Source organism: Cheilinus undulatus, linkage group 11 (assembly GCF_018320785.1).
Source record: "Cheilinus undulatus linkage group 11, ASM1832078v1, whole genome shotgun sequence".
NCBI classification, from domain to species: domain Eukaryota; kingdom Metazoa; phylum Chordata; class Actinopteri; order Labriformes; family Labridae; genus Cheilinus; species Cheilinus undulatus.
In genome coordinates this window covers 48596480-48614639 of record NC_054875.1, presented here as the reverse complement: position 1 = coordinate 48614639, position 18160 = coordinate 48596480, and the positions used below count along the sequence as shown (strand labels likewise).

At 38.8% G+C, this 18160-nt stretch overlaps 1 protein-coding gene across 2 annotated transcripts in view; it reads left to right on the top strand.

Moving 5' to 3' along the window:
• The first annotated feature begins 1930 nt into the window (after positions 1–1930).
• Positions 1931–18160, top strand: part of kcnd1 (potassium voltage-gated channel, Shal-related subfamily, member 1) — a 147397-nt gene continuing 131167 nt past the window's right edge. For both annotated transcript variants that reach the window (XM_041799554.1, XM_041799551.1), the window contains exon 1: positions 1931–2025. The gene's annotated coding sequence lies outside the window, so the exon portion shown is untranslated. The remainder of the gene's footprint in view (positions 2026–18160) is intronic.

Below are 18160 nucleotides of genomic sequence, written 5' to 3'. Positions count from 1 at the left end.
AAACTAATCCTGGATATTCTAGGATGTTTTTTTTCTTTATACTTTTGAAAACAGAATCAGTAAACCCTCAGACGAATCAAGAAAAGAAGCTGAGCACATAAGTCACTTTCTGAAATGTATTCAGGTGGAGAGGGCTAACATTTGAACATCTTCATCAAACAGATGAGGTGCAGTTTTGACTGCAACCTTCCAACAGTTTAGACCTTAATAGCTGCTTCACTGCTTCATATTTTGTCCTCATTAAAGTATTTATGAGGTGAAATAAGAGACATATTCCCTCTCGCTGTTTCAGTTCACTGACCTGATTTAATTTATTTTCTTTATTCAAACAATAAAAACAACATCTGCACAAAACAGCCAGCCGCACACTGTCACATCCTATCATCTAATTGGCTCTCGCAAACCATGATGTCATCCCCAGGGACTGCAGCAGAGCGCCTGATTGGTCGACGGAGCTAGCCTGCAGCTAAGCACATTTTAAACGTCCTGCTTCTTACTTTTTTCTGCAATGAAATGATTTGAGATTACTCTTTTTGCTTCGTATATTCTGTTTATTATGTGACGCTCCCTCCTTTTCTCATACTGCCCTCATTCTTCTCTGAAATAAAAACAAAGGAGTTTCTTTCTTTCTTTGTGTTTCTCCTCCTCCTCTTTATCAGGGGACCTTTAAACTGACAGACCCATAATTTCCTCTGTCCTTCCTCTGTGAACCACCACTTTATCTGTCTCTTCTCTTTGTATTTCTGTTATCTCACTGCATCAGCGGACCACTTCTCTGTCTTACTTCCCTTACTTTCATCCACTTGTCCAAATGTTGCCAATGTATTTGTGTGATTTAGACTGAATTCTCCAGCAAATTTGAATAACAACAAATGAAACATTGTACCATGTTAACTTTGGAAATTGTAAGTTTAAACATCCTTAAAGTTGATCTCCCATCCCCCTTTAAATAATCTAAATATGTATTAACATTAATGGTAGTAGACAAATAAAAAAAATAGGCAGGAAACTCAACAAATACTGAGGTGTACAACACAGTGGATACAATACTGCAGAAGCATCATAAACTCATAACCTGTGAAATTACACCTATCTAACAACTGGAATAAAAGCGTTATTGCATTAAATTGAATTATATAATATATAATTATATATTCTATTCTAAGGACAGTATCAACAATTAATTGTTATATTTCTGAGATGAAGACCAAAACCTGTCTGTCTTTTTTAAATTTTTTAATTCACTTTCAGTTATATCTAATTTTTTGTTCCAAATACATTAATTCTTATGCCGGTATTGGCTCTAAATAAACAGAAAAACATGATTAATAAATAAATTAATTAATTAAAAGAAAGATAAAATACGGAAGAATATTAGGGCCACTGAAAAAAAAAAATTTGAGACAAATTATTTTTTTCAATTGTGAGAAAAAAGTCAGAATTCTGAGTTTAAAGTCAGAATTCTGAGTTTAAAGTCAGAATTCTGAGAAAAAAGTCAGAATTCTGAGATTAAAGTCAGAATTCTGAGTTTAAAGTCAGAATTCTGAGATTAAAGTCAGAATTCTGAGAAAAAAAAGTCAGAATTCTGACTTTATTCTTCAAATGAAAAAAAAAGTCTCAAATTTTTTTTATCAGAATTCTGACTTTAAACTCAGAATTCTGACTTTTTTCTCACAATTGAAAAAAAAAAATTGTCTCAAAAATTTTTTTTTTCAGTGGCCCTAATACTCTTCCGTAGTAAATAACTAAGAAAAGTAGAAAAGAAAATCAGCTCCCAGAACTGGGATAAATAAAGTTACAAATGGAAGAAAACATAAAAAAAAGAGTTTTGTCTGTGTCGAAAACAGAGAAAATCAATAAAGTTTCGTTTGAATGTCAAGTCAATAAATTCATCAACGGCGGGAAGTCTCACCAGAAGAGCTGACGTCATTCAAACCAACTGTTATTCAAACCAACAGGAGGATGTTTTTGTTTTTTCTCCACGTTTTTGGAAGCTCCTCATCATTCCTCCATAAAGACCAGAAGGTAAATATCCGTACACTAGATATTATAACAACCCACAGCGTTTATATTTTCAGTTTGTTGAAGAGTTACTGGAACTAGCAAGCTAATGTTTCCCTCTGGGTGATGAGCTCGCTAACCGGTGTTTCGGTGAAACGAGCTACCGTGCCAACTGGTGGCATCAAACAAACGTTGAAGCGGAAAGAGTCCTCAGAATGCCTTATGTCTAGTTGTAGTTTTTTAATATAACATTGTCGAAATATATATATTAAAAAAAGATTTTAAGTTAAAGGATAACTTACTTGTTTAAAACGTTAAGGTACTTTATAAAATTATTTTTGTTTAAATAGTTTTTTAATTTAGCTAACTTTTAGCTGTAGTTAGGGCAAACGGAGGTGAACATTTACGTTTTTTCTGTCATGCGTCACTTTATTTAAAAAGATGATGAAATGCTGATTGGTTTATAATCGAGTATAACACATTTTACCTGCCCAAAAACACTAGGTGGAGTAGGTCTAGGGCCACTTTTTTAACCACAGTCTTTCATTCTTCTGGAGCTACATCCCAGTGTGACACTGTTTCACCAATTGAACCCTTTATGACCTACTATAGAACAAGTCCGCCAGAGCATATCTTTACACTTTTACATGCTGTAGTGCCATTTTTTGGAGTATTTGAATTGGCTGTACATCAATACAACCCTTAAACCCCAATTTTAAAGACATGTATGTCAGGGGTCATCAACCACATCCGCACGAGGGCCAGATTTAGTCTCTACAGAGTCTCTGGGGACCAGACTTTCAAATAAAGAAAAATTAAATAAATATTTTGTTCTGATTAACATATTATTTTATTAGTATTTGTATTTTCTTTAAAAATGAAGCACATTGATAGGCATTAACAGTGAGATATATCCCAGTCTATAATGCTGTAATCCACCAGCTATTTCTGCAACATTTTGTGCCACTTTTAACCCATTTTTTAAACTTTTTGCCCTTTTATGCCTCTTTAACCCAATGTTTTGCCATTCTGTTACTGCTTTTAACCACTTTTCTTGCCTGTCTTATTCCTCTTTTTTCCATTTTCCCCCCTTTTTCAATTTTTGCCACTTTTGATTACATTTTTTACAATTTTTGCCAATTTTAACCTATCTTCTATATACTTCTTGCTTCTTTTTTCCTTTTATACTAATGGTTTGCCACATTTTAACCCCTTCTCACCACTTTTGGTGCAATTTTTTGTCCCTTTGTGCCACTCCACATCCCATTTGGATCTTATCACCCATTCTTGCCACTCTCTAACCCCTTTTCACCACTTTATCTGGCCATTTTAGACAGTTTTAACACTTTTTTTTATGTTTTACTAGTAATGGCTGACAAGTGAATTTCAGTAAAAACAGATCGAATGTGAAGTCATTCTAAAACTATATGAATTGCTTTTGGGGTGGATTTAACAGCTGCAGACATTTAAAGCCAAAAGATACTCTGAAAAGCACAACATCTTCTTCTCCTGCTTTTCTGAATTTAATGATCTTTTAGGGGCCAGACAGGAAGCTTTAGGGGGCCTGATTTGGCCCCCAGACCGCCAGTTGATGATCAGTGATGTATGTGATAAGTCCATAGTAACAAATGACATTGCTTAAAAGTACAACAAATGCAAGAAAAATGTAAAATAAGTACAGAGATGTCATAGCTGTATCCCTCAAAATTATGATAAAAAGTTGCACAAGATCAGTTGAAACCACAAAAAAATATATATATAAATTGAGTATGTTCATAACTTTATTTTTGAAATACACTCATCTTTATAAACTGTGTCAAAAATGAAAATAAAATAAAATTGTGCTCAATTTGCAAAAAAGACAGCTTTTTTTGAGGAAATAAACTATTTACAGAAGTGAAATAAAATCTCTAAGTGTGCCAGATACTTTTGAGCATACATGTGTTTGCAGAATACCATGCTCAACAAGTGCGACTCATGACCTGCAGGAAAACAACACATTTATAGCCCGTATTATGCTATATTATAGTGTATTTTGATGTGTGCACTTTATACTACATTGCTCCAAAAGGAGGAAGGCTGTTTCGTATGGTTGACCGACATTTATCACTGAATTTCTCTTTCTTGCTATTTGATGCTGTTACGTCTCTAAATCTTAGAGAAAAAAAAACCTGAATTGAAATGAACTTTGTGTTCAAAAGTTACTTTACTAGTTACTTTGCTAATATATAGTGCATTCAGAAAGTATTCACTTTTTCAATTTCATGTTGAAGCCTGATTCTGTACTTTTTTCCTCATAAATCTACACTCCATACCCCATAATGACAAAGTGAACACGGGATTTTAGAATGATTTGCTAATTCATTAAAAATAAAAAACTGAAGTATCACAATGAAATCGGTATTCAGACCCTTTTCAACACTGTAAATGTAGCTTAGGCTCCGCCCATTTCTCTGATCTTTGCTGAGATGTTTCTTCACCTTGACTGGAATCCACCTGTGCCAAATTGAATTGACTGGATATGATTTGGAAAGGCTCACATCTCTCTACAGAAGGCCTCTCAGCTGGCAACGATATCAGAGCAGAAACCAAACCATGAGGTCAGAGGAACTGCAGAGCTGCAGACAGGATTGTTGACAGGCACAGATCCTGGGAAGGCTACAGAAATTTGCTGCACTGAAGGTTCCTGAGAGCACAGTGGCCTCCAGAATTCTCAAATGGAAGACGTTTGACACATCCAAGACTCTTCTGAGAGTTGGTGGCCTGGCCAAACTGAGCAATCAGGGTAGGGGGCCTTAGTGAGAGAGGTGACCAAGAACCTGATGGACAGCAGCTCAGTGATCTAAGTGATAAAATTAAAGCTGAAAGAACAATTTCAGGTACATTTTTTCTTAATCAAAAGCAATTATTATAATCCATCATTGGATGAGTCAGATTAAATCAGTTTTATCTGCGTAAATAAAGACTGGACAAAATAGTCATGAAAATACTCAAATATTATGTTATCTAATATTTGGGGTCTCATACAGCTATCAGCTTTCTCAACCATCCAGACAAAGACTAACTGGGTAATTTGGCTTCCCAGTTATCAAGCTTAACAAATTAAATATTTACTCTTAATGTTTGTAACATTAGGACAAGATGAGGAGCGACAAGTCCAGGTCGCCGAGTCTTCTGAGATGCTGATGGGACTTTGATTAGGTCATTAAAAACAATGATTGATTGGACATCGGTTATCAATGGGAAGACGAGGAAGAGGAAGGAAACATGCCGCCAAGGAGGAAGAATTAATCCGACATCCCCTCCATGTGTGCAGGTAGATGAGTGTGAGTGTGTAACAGTAGCTGCTGGGACAGGAAGGACGGCGTTGTGTGTCTCGTGCAGCTGCAGTCTGATCCCGAGGAAGACAGTTTAATTATAGAACAAGCATGTCAAGATGATATCTGCTTTAGTCTGAGGGAGCAGCTCGCTGTGTGTGTTATTCACTACAGATCCAGATGGTTTGATATTGAGTTTCTACTATTTTACCCTTTGCTCCTGAAAGTTTTTGCTCTGTTATCGATGCATTAATCTTCTGAACTAAGAATAAAATGTTTGGATAAGTTTGTAGGCTTTATACTGACACATTAATAATTTATCTTCTTTACATTTTTTTGTTTTGATCCTCTCCTGGGGTGGCTGTCAAACTCAGACATCTACTGTACATAAGAGAAATTGACGTTGCCAACCTGACGTTGCCCATTAGTTGTGGACTGACATTTTGAAGACTGCAGTTTGGCTTTTTTCCCATAACCACCTCTGCTTTTTGGAGCGAGAGATGACACTGGGTGTGTTCCAATACCCATAGTTCTATACTACTGAGCATGACAGAAAAATATTTAAAATGTCCCCACATGTGAATGCCAGATGTAAAAATAACAGGATGGAGAATGGAGATGGAGAAAAATAACTCTTATTTTTCTGACCAATACATGACGAGTCCATAGAAGAGGAAAAGACACCTTAAGCTCTTTCAGACTGAAGATTCCCACTTGGCTTTTGTTAGGAGTTTTTTGCAAACTCCAAGCCTCTTTTATGTTTTACACTGAGGAAAGGCTTCTGTCTAGCCACTCTGACGTAAAGCCCAGATCAGTGGAGGTTTGCTGTGATTGTTCTCCTTCTGGAACTCTGTTCCCTCTCCACTGGGAGCTCTGGATCTCAGTCAGAGTGGCCATTAGGGAGCTCTGGATCTCAGTCAGAGTGGCCATTAGGTTCCTGGTCACCTCTCTTACTGAGGCCCTTCTCCACGACCAGCTCTTGGAAGAGTCCTGGTTGGTCCAAATTTCTTCCATGTGAGAAATCTGGAGGCCACTGTTCTCTTGGGAAGCATCATCATAACAGTGTGAATTGATGAAATGCTGCTGGTGAAAGCCCGTGTCCTCTCCATGAGGAGAATACAGCGTTTATTTGTTTATGTTATGTTTATGTATGCGCACAGACTTGCTCATAGTGACGCTATTTGTGACTTTGTAACTTTGAGTTGCGGCTTTGTCTTGTCTCCTTCTCGTCTCACCGTCTGTCAGTCACACATCCATCAGCTGTTGGCTGCTCGTATGATCAGTCAGAAGCTTAACATGTGTAGCGCAACGGGTCTGCATACTGCAGCGGTAAACTTAGCAAAATAAACTCTGTTTGAGCGCCACAGAGTCCACTTTTTAGCTCCAAAAAGTGAAGTTAAGCTTCAGTTTAACGCTCCCTGTTTGTTGCATGACAGCAGACAGAGACACACACACACTCATCTGTGCATTGTGTCCAACACTGTTAAAGCTCATATGAGAAAAAAAGACCACAAAATGATTCCCTCACGATTTTCACGCCACGAATCATGCATGTTACATTGTAGTAACAGCTAAACAAGTGCACTGTGCAACACAAATAGGCGTCTGTGCGAAACACAGTACACAACAACAGCAACTTACACACGGCATGATGTGTAAGCTTACAGCATGGGCGTATATGGATATATGACTGATTTAAGGAAAGCCTTGAGGCAGATAATTTGCCTTTTTTGGATCAAATCACACGAATAATTCGAGGAATCCTTTCAGCCCTAGTAAGAGGCCTTTATAAGAAGGAAGCTCATTATTTGGAGTCAGGCCTTAATTTCTTATTCCCACTCAGAAGAATAACGTCATATTTTTATTCTCATGGAGGATAACAATTTTTCATATTTAAGTACAAAGTAAATATACCTTTTATAGTAACAGCATATTAAATATTCCTTGAAGGTCGGGGGTTTACAGAATAGATTTAAGATGATGATAAGAAACTATAACTATAAATGTTTTCTTTTAGTTTTCAGTAGGCTATAAGATAGTTTGAAAAAAACAAAACAGTGTTTGAAAAATGAAAATGAAACCAGGTGACAGTCTCTCTTTCTCACACTTTCTCTCAGGGAGCTGGACCCTCTTTTACCTTATTTTCAACCCACAGTTTTAAATCTGGGATTAAGAGTTCACAATGATTTTAAATTGGATCAACAAATAAATTTTGTTGTTAAATCCAGTTTTCATCATCTGGGGCTTTTATCCAAGATTAAATCGTTTTTATCTTTTAACGACTTTGAGCGAGTAATTGATGCTTTTTTTCTGCATGCTTGGACTACTGTAATGCTCTTTACGTTGGTGTTAATCAGACTTCCCTTGCACGCTTACAGCCAGTCCAAAATGCTGCTGCTCGTCTTTTAATAGGTGCACGTAAGCATGAACACATCACTCCCATCCTGGCGTCCCTCCACTGGCTTATCATTCATTTTTAGAATTTAAAAATTTTATTGTTGTTTTTAAATCTTTAAACAGATCGTCACCCCAGAACATTTCTGACCTCTTAAATGTCTACACCCCCTCCCGGTCCTTGAGGTCTGCAGATCGGCTTCGCCTCATCGTCCCAAAAACCTGAGGTGATCGAGCCTTCTCTGCAATGGCTCCCAAATTGTAGAACGAATTGCCACTTGAAATTAAAACATCCCCCACCCTACCAACTTTTAAATCTCATCTTAAAACTCTTTTTTATTCTTTGGCTTTTAATTCAGCATGAGAGTTGTGTGATCTCTGTCTTTGTCTATCTTTTATGGTCCTAATCCCTATGCTTTTTAGTTTTTTATTTTTTTTGTTTTATGTTTTCATGTGTTTTTAATTCATTTTAAATGTTTTTATGGTGTTACTGCCTGCTTTTATTTATTACCTCTTAAAGGGATACTTCAACATTTTGGCAAATTTGTCCATTGCCATAATTCCTATAGTCTTAGTAATAGGTTTGTTTCCTTTAGTTGTCGGTGCAAGCTGTTTTTAGATCTGAGGGGACCGTTAAACCAGCTGCACCGCTAACGCTATTTTAGCAGACGGAATTTTTGCTTTCCCTCATCAAACTCATCAAATACACAATCCAACAACTCCAAAACGCTCTCGTGGACAAGTTGTGACCTGCACATTCACCACGCTGTGAAATAATAACGTATTATTATGTAACATTACGACACATGAAGCAAATACTTGGAACTATTTTTTGAGTGAACCACTGGGCGGAGTGACACAGTGCACCAGCCATGTCTGGAGTGTAGTTCCGGCTTTGCATATAACCTTTAAACATCTCCGTCTGGTAATGTTCCATGATTATTTCATAGCGTGGTGAGTGTACAGGTCACAACTTGTCAACGAGAGCATTTTGGAGTTGTTGGATTGGGTATTTGATGAGTTTGATGAGGGAAAACAAAAATTCCGTCTGCTAACATAGCGTTAGCGGTGCAGCTGTTTTAATGGTCCCCTCAGATCAGCTTGCACCGACAGCTAAAGAAAACGAACCTATTACTAAGACTATAGGAATTATGGCAGTGGGCGAATTTGCCAAAATGTTGAAGTATCCCTTTAGTTTTTTGCTTATGCAGTGTTTGTGATCTTTTTTGTGATTTTTCTGTGCAGCACGTTGGTAAACTTGAATGTTTTTAAAATGTCCTATATAAATAAAGAGGATTGGATTGGACACTTTCTCTTATAGTGAGAGTAATGGTTCAAAGAATAACAGGCAACCTCCTATTGTAGTGAACAGATTTTAATATTCATCTGAAATGACTTGTGCTTTGTCTCGCATTGGTGTTAGACAATACTGCACTCATCATCGTGGTGGTGCTGAAACATACGAGACATACAGTTTAACACGCCTTCAGAGTAGGGGAGATTGACCATAGAACAGTCTGTGTATTTTTGAAGATTAAGAAGCTCTGTTTCTCTGTCTTCTTTTCAAGAACTGACTGTGCCGTCAATGACTCGCTTTGTTTGTCCCTCTGTAAACTCTCCTGTCTGCACATTGGCCAAGTAGAAGCAAGTGTTAAGAAGAGCTGTGCTGTTTCAAATAGATTCCTGTTTGAGAGTATTAAAAGCTGCGCTGTTTCAAATAGATTCCTGTTTGAGAGTATTAAAAGCTGCGCTGTTTCAAATAGATTCCTGTTTGAGAGTATTAAAAGCTGCGCTGTTTCAAATAAAAATGCACAGTAATAAGGATGTTGATCTTTTATAATACCCTGGCCATTAAAGGGGGGAGCGGCCCTTATTTGCTTGTACTGACCATGACACTAGCTGTAATAAGGTGCCCTGGCCGCAGATTGACTTTATTAGAGGAAATACGGTAAGAAAGGGAGACACAAGCTTGACCTTTGACCTCCAAAACAGTTCATCCTTGTGTTAGAGTGGACACATGGAAAGTTTGAAGACAATCTCTGAAGAGATAAGAAAATCAGACAAACAATTAACCTTCATTCAACCTTTAAAAAATGTCACTAAGAAGAGAATAAAATGACTATTTTTCATTCATGTGTTTGCACTGTCTGTACTTACACACAGGAATATTTTCAGGGTAACTTGGCTCCTGGGACGAGGGCGATGTTTACCGTTTGTCGTGTGAAAGCTAATCACTCCCTCTGATATTTGAATAAGCAATCATTTAAGGCCTCAGGTGTGTAATAAGCTCACAGTATGTTGTAGTTTCTGTAAAGCAACGGCATTCAGCACATGAATGAGTGAGCAGGGAGTGAATATGAATGAGTGTGTTTCAGTGGTGTGTGAAGGGTTCAGTGTGTGTTTGTGTCGGAGAGAGAGAGAGGGTTGCGTGAGAAGGAAGTGCATACTCGCTCTCTAATGTATCTCGACCACCCGCTGACCTTCTCCTGCGTGTGTGTGTGTGTGTGAATGTTTCTGCACATAGTTGCGTGAGATGTGCATCTGTTTGCCTGAATGGTCATATATCCTGCGATTTGTGTGTGAGTTGTTCTCTATCTCTGTGAGGAACTCGCAGAGTTTCTGACCTTCACAGTGACTTATGCTCAGTCTTTTGAAGTCAGACTCTTGTCCACTTTGTTTTAGCTCTCCAGACCCTTAAACCAGGCCCAGACTTCAGGAGATAGAGGCTGATTTATGCTGCATTCTCCCTCTTTACACTAACAGGAGTCTGGTTTTGTCTACAGTTAAAGCCAGATATTTTTAATATAGCAGGCCCACCAGTATGAGGTCTGCAGATTCCTCCAGAGTAAAAATGTGAACTTAAAATTGATGATTTAAAATATCCTTTGTTAGTCATGAGAACTAGAAAAGATAAAGAGTAGACATGATTAGATAAAAAGTCAGGAAATTTGTGATTTCATTTCACATTTTCAGTTTTGCATCTCACAATTATGACTTAAAGTTATGGTTTTGACTTTTTTTTTCTAGTTTTGACCTTTTCAATTCATAATTTTGACTTTTCATCTCATATTTAGACCTTCAAAACTCATGATTTTGGTTTTTAATCCCACTCTGTGACCATTAAACTCATACTTTTGAAAAGTATCTCACATTTTGACCTTTTCAACTCCTAACTTTGAATTTTATCTCATATTTTGACACTTCAAACTCATGATGTTGATTTTCATCTGACATTTATTTATTTTATTTTATTTTATTTTATTTAACCTTTATTTAACCAGGTAAAAAACCCATTGAGACCGAAATCTCTTTCACAAGGGTGACCTGGCCAAGAGGTCAGCAGCACACGTCATAATAAATAATACATATTCAAGAGACAGATAATACACAATAAGTTAACACGAATAATAATAAGAATTGGAGCTACATCAAATTTTAAAGTGCAAGAATAGTGGTCACAGTAACAATTTAGAAACACAAGCACTGTTCCATGGACTCACGTTGTCTATCATTTAAGACAGAGCGAAAGTTTTCCAGTGAGAGGAATTCGGAAAGTTTCAATTCAGTCTGGAGAGTATTCCATGCCGAGGGGGCAGCAAATTTATACGGGTAAAGATCATGATTTCAATTTTCGGTCTCATATATTTGCCTTTTAAAACATTTTGACTTTAAATGTCATGTTTTGGCCTTTTGAACTACTATGTTTGAGATTTTATCTCAGATTTGAACCTTTAAACTCATCATTTTGTTTATCATCAGTGCTAAGCTTTTTCCCCCATGATTCCTTAATGGTGAAAATGTTGTTAAAAGTTTATGTTTGAATGTTGACCCTGTTAGGTCCACAGGTTAAATTCAGAATCTGCCCCCGCTGTGATTGAGTTTGACATCCCTGATCTAAACTGTAACTCAGCCACCCACCACTAGTGGCCACCCTAGCTCTAGTTATGTTGCTATAATGCGCTTTAATAGGGGTGGGCAAAAGTGTTGAAGTACTCTAATAATCATTTATCCAAGTTATATTTCATTAAACATGCACTGTGCACATGCTGTCATTAGCTGCAGGATTTCGACTGTTTAGCGCTACATGTGTACTCAAACTGTCCAGGTTTGTCCACAATCCAATCCAATCTGCTTTATTTATATATATTTATTATTTATATTTATTTATTTTACAGAACTTTACATTTACCAAAGTGTTTCACAGTGACTAAAACATAAATAAAAAAATCGAAACATCTCCACATACAGGCAGTGGTGCTGCTGCTGGAAACAGACACGCACCCTGAAGGCATACACAAAAATATCTTAGCGATGGAAATTAAAGCAATACCATGGCTATTTTAAATACCTGGGATACAATATTACTGTATTACCAGCCAACCTTGGGGCAGGTTCCTGCATGCAGTCTACATTGTACAAAAAACTATCTTTTTTTTTGTAGAATTTATTTCCCTTTTATATACCTTTCCATGATAGAGACTTTCTTCAAAAAAAAAATAAGTGCTTTTAGAAACTGATCAATAAGACATACACTATATTGCCAAAAGTATTCGCTCACCCGTCCAAATAATGTAAATCAGGTATTCCAATCACTTCCATGTCCACAGGTGTATGAAATCATCACCTAGGCATGCAGACTGTTTCTACAAACATTTGTGAAAGAATGGCTCGCTCTCAGGAGCTCAGTGAATTCCAGCGTGGTACTGTGATAGGATGCCACCTGTGCAACAAGTCCAGAGGTGAAATTTCCTGGCTCCTAAATATTCCACAGTCAACTGTCAGTGGTGTTATAACAAAGTGGAAGCCACTGGGAATGACAGCAACTCAGCCACCAAGTGGTAGGACACGTAAAATGACAGAGCGGGGTCAGCGGACACTGAGGTCACCAACTTTCTGCAGAATCAATCGCTACAGACCTCCAAACTTCATGTGGCCTTCAGATTAGCTCAAGAACAGTGGTAGAGAGCTTCATGGAATGGGTTTCCATGGCCGAGCAGCTGCATCCTAGCCATACATCTCCTAGTGCAATGCAAAGCGTGGGATGCAGTGGTGTAAAGCACGCCGCCACTGGACTCTAGAGCAGTGGAGACGTGTTCTCTGGAGTGACAAATCGCGCTTCTCCATCTGGCAATCTGATGGACGAATCTGGGTTTGGTGGTTGCCAGGAGAACGGTACTTGTCTGACTGCATTGTGCCAAGTGTAAAGTTTGGTGGAGGGGGGATTATGGTGTGGGGTTGTTTTTCAGGAGCTGGGCTTGGCCCCTTAGAGTCAGTGAAAGGAACTCTGAATGCTTCAGCATACCAAGAGATTTTGGACAATTCCATGCTCCCAACTTTGTGGGAACAGTTTGGGGATGGCCCCTTCCTGTTCCAACATGACTGTGCACCAGTGCACAAAGCAAGGTCCACAAAGACATGGATGAGAGAGTCTGGTGTGGATCAACTGGACTGGCCTGCACAGAGTCCTGACCTCAACCTGATAGAACACCTTTGGGATGAATTAGAGCGGAGACTGAGAGCCAGGCCTTTTCATCCAACATCAGTGTGTGACCTCACAGACGCACTTCTAGAAGAATGGTCCGAAGTTCCCATAAACACACTTCTAAATCTTGTGAAAAGCCTTCCTAGAAGAGTTGAAGCTGTTATAGCTGCAAAGGGTGGGCCAATGTCATATTAAACCCTATGGATTAAGAGTGGGATGTCACTGAAGTCCATATGTGAGTCAAGGCAGGTGAGCGAATACTTTTGGCAATATAGTGTAACATTAGTGGTATTAATTGAGTTTAATTTAAGCCAGAATGTTAATATGAATATTTTTATATTTGAATGTCAGCGTATATTATGGTTGGCAAATTTTTCTACCTTGTGTTTTTGTTATTTTGCTTTGTAAACAGCAGTTGTTACCGTTCATTTATGCCTGTTTAGCATCTTTAGGGTCTGTGTTCATCCAGCTTTCTTTGGTAGATTCTGTAATGTTTTAAAATAGCTCTAAAGGCTTCATATTTCCACATTTCAAGGAACAAAATCATAGAAGACATGCAGCCAGTGTAAAGGAATTCTGTCCTGACACAGGCAGCAGCTGCAGACCCGAAAACTACCCTCGAAAAAAGCCAAAGACAGACAAGTCAGATCGGTTTCTCTTCTGCTATTGTCAAAAGTCCCACCCCTTCATAATTTTGATTGGCAGGTGAGGGAGAAGTGGCATTGATGAATTCAAAAGTTGAATGGTTTTCAACTCTGAGTGCTTTAAGCAACATAAACAGCTGACACTGAGGGCCCGTTCTCCACCCAGGGCGCCAAGCTCTCAAAACGCTGGACTACACTGGCTTAGAATTAAAAATAAGGGCTGCCAGCACTAAAAAAGCCAGCTATGGACACAGGTCCTTAATGTGGTATTACTGATCTTTAAAGCCATGGAGATTGTTTGGTTTTAGAACACAAATAATACCAGAATCAAAATATCAGAAATTCTATAATAACTTCACAGAATAATCTCCCTGATGGTCAAGCTTGCTTTTGTAGCTCATATAGAGGCATTATTATTGATTCATTCCCTTTCATATCCAGATATAAACACCTCACAGTCGGCTGAACTGAAGAGCTCAGTGCGTCTTCAAGCATTGCATACATTTGCATAACAATGATTTGTCTCTGTTATTATCTTCTTGTCCAGTTTCTTTGTCCCTGTTTTTAGTGAAGAAACAGTAAAATTCTTTGTGTTTTGCTGATTCTGACGTTTGAAAGCATCCTGGGCGTTCAAGCCTCTTTTATTTCTGTACTTTCTTTGTGCTCTGTCAGGGTTTAAGTTTTTAGTCTCTCTCAGGGTGTGTTTGCTGTCGGAGTCAGGCCGTCCCAGAGGGGTGGACACTTCAGACTTCTCCTGCTTTCAAATGCAGCGTCAGCATTCACAGACTTCCCCCCTCTTTCTTCATCCAACTCCTTACACACTTCCTCTCTTCCCTGTTGTTTTTTCCATGTTTACTTCCTCTCTCCTCCTTGCCTTCATCTTCTCTCTATCGATCCAAACCTGTCATCCCTCTCTTCCTCTGCCCTCCCAGCTTCCATCTTTCTGCTTCATTTTCCCTGCTTCACTTTTACTCCTTCCTCTAATTTTTCCTCACTTCCCTGCTGTTACTTCTTCCTTTTAAATTAAAGACCTGCACATTGTAAAACCCCTCTTACATCTTGCAGTCAATTCATTCTCCCTCTTTGTCTCAATCCCTATCATTCTAACGCCCCCATCTCTCCCCCCCTCCCCCTCTGTCTGTGTTCCCTTGTTCAGCTTTTAAATGCAGAATTTTGTGTCTGATTTTGGCTCATTTTGTGAGTGTCTCATCTATCATGCATGAGTGTTAAATTATAAACTCTGGGTCACTGCACCGCCTTCAGCCAACATCCTCCCTCTTTCATAGAGAGACACAGACAGAGAGAGAGGAGAGATGGATATCAGGTCTCGATGTTATCGTGGAAACACACAGAAGTTGTCCGTCCTGCAGCTCTGCTGCAGCAGGGCTTGGTTCACCTAATCTTTGCTCCTCAGACATGATGTGACAAAGCTGCTGGGCTCTGGAACTGATATCATTGTTCAGGATCTGAATCATCACACAGAGCATCAAAAAGTTGATTTACGACTTATCTGAAACTCACAAGATAAGGATCAGATTTGCACAAGATACTGCAGTATATTAAAAAAAAAGATTAGACTTGGAGCAAAAAGTCTTTGTTTGCAGCAAAGATGGTGGAAATAAACATTAAAGAAAGAGTGGTGCTGCATTGGATCAAAATAGTGGGACCTCAGAATTTACCTTAACTAGGAATGGGCATTTACAGTCATTTTAAAACTCACATTACCTCCACTGCTCCTTCCTCAGATGTCTGTTCCACTCCTGTCGCTGTTGTTACCTGTGATGGTGGATTTGCTTCGGCTTGACAAATGCCATCAGCTTCCACTAAACTCATGGGAGCATATCTCCTGTCACCAGGTTCATTATAAGCAGGCTAATCTTCTCCGCTCACATGTCATCACATTGACATGTGCTAACCAATGCTAACAGGGTTATCAGAGGATTTAAATTTAAATTTCAATCTCATATTTATGACATGTACATACTCCTGTCATCTTTATACCAAAGCACTTTCAGACATCAATTTTCCTACTTTTTATTGTCTTCTCACTAAGAATATTCAATGAGGCAAACCCAGAAAGTTCACTTACATGTGTAACATTAAATATGTTGAACTATTGTATTCTAAGACAGTGCATGAACAGCGCACAAGTAATGATCAAGACTTGAATAATGACATCTGCTAATACTGGAGTATCTGGGTACCTGGGTACTTGTAGCCACCCCTTATTCATATCTTTCAATCATGTGGCTGGTGCAGCAGTGATGTGTAAGTTCTGTCTTAAGTTATAGAGTTAAATCCACACCAAACCCTCTGTAGAAACTAGTTACGTTATGACTTTAGTTGTGTGAGTGTTTTGCTGCACCTCACACATGTAAGATTAATCTTAACCAGCAGAGCTTAACGTCGAGCTGACCAAATATTGTCAAAGATATGACACTTCACTTCATTTGACCAATCAATGATGAGTATTTTTAATGGTGTTTTTTTACAGTGTTGCATCTTGTGTGTCTCAAACAGGCTAACTGCTTAAAATAACTTCTGCTTACTGAAGAATCCCCAAACAGCACCAAAAGTGGATGCAAAATATGACAAAGCATTTTGCTTACTAACTCTGATTTACCTGCAATTTCGACAAAAGATGAGTGCGCCGTGCACCAAAGAACCACGGGTTTGGTCCAACCTATAGGTGAGCAACCTCGTCCACTGGAAGCATGTCTAGAGCGCAGTGCCGCAGCGCAGACCTGATCAGCAGGCAGAGATCACGGGAGAACTGCGAGTTCACGCAGGAATAGTATGTCAACAGCGGACTATTGTACCTTTTGGGGTCAATTTATCATCCTTTCCGGTATATATCAATGATATTATTGCTTCCACCATCGGATGAGTACATAAGAAAGTTAAAAGGTAAATGTTTGCGTAAAGGATCTGTGGTTTTACGTAAAATTCTTTGGCTTAATATCCCAAAAAGTTATTTTTTCCTCGTCAATGGCACCGTTGTAGCTCTGTGACCCACTGACCTCTCGGTGACCCTTTGCTCTCACCGCAGGATGAAATGCAATGTTGATAAAGGCATGATTTACAGTTGGGAGTCTGCGCATGGTGTTTTATTTTGAACCAACCAGATGTTCTACGCTTGTGACTTCCATGGTTGGTGCTTTCTGAACGACAGTGAATTTATGAGGTTTGGCAGCAGCCGGCGCTGAAAATAGACCTGCAGTGTATCTGAAATGAAGCGGAGCAAAGTATCGCTCCAGGCACGCGCCACTGCCGGTCTGGAGCGCCGGCGATGGAAATGCTGTGATAGACTAGAGAGGGAGCAATGTGCAGTATATGGAAATTGGAGGTAATTGTTTACACCACATAGCCGTTAAAATCCTCAGCTCCTCATCATCCTCCGATGTGTTCCACCACTTTTTTTTTTTTTTTTTTTTTTTAAACTAAGGACTTCACACCTACTAGGTAATAGGTCTAATATTTAGATAATAACTCAAGCCTCATTGAAACTATCTCAGCTGGTGCCGCATGTAAGTGTTAGTAGAGCATAAGCTCAGACGTAAATAAGAAAGTACAAACCAATTAGGCTGAGTTTGAACTTAGTAGGGATGGGTACCTTTCACATTTGAACTGATTCTGTACCAATTCCTGGTACCATTGCGTACCAGTTCACAGGTACCAGGACAGAGCTTCCTCTTCTTCTCTGGTGTTTAATACCATGGTGCCACCTGCTGTTTCGGAATTTGTAGTTTTGTGAGAAAGAGAACAAACGCCTTTATTGCGGTGGATTTTATCGGTAAATATTTTATTATCGGGAAAATTAAAATATGTAAAATATATGCAATATCGGCCTATAATTTATCGGTGCCGATATTTATCGTACATCCCTAGTTGATTTGGTTCACTGCTACTGACGTCATTACTCTGGTGCGTGCTGTGTTTGTGTCCAGCATGGAAAATTGTCTTCTCTTCTGCTCTCTTGCAGTCACAAGGATGCGTTTAGGTACCGACACATGGTACCGTTTGATTTTTTTATTACTTGGTACTCGGGAGTACCAACACAATTTGGTTGGTACCTATATATACCCATCCCTAGAACTTTCGGTACAGGTAGCTGGAAGGGCAAAAAAAAAAAAAACACATACTGGTGGTAGCTTTAATTGACCACCATGTGGAGCTGCGGCACCATGCATCTTAATTCTCCACCTCTTCTAAAGGATAACCGTGACAACCACAGACAATTCAGATATTGATTAAAATGTTTTTGCCCTGTTAGACCCTGTAGCACCACATTATGTAATAATGCCGCATTATGTAATAACCCT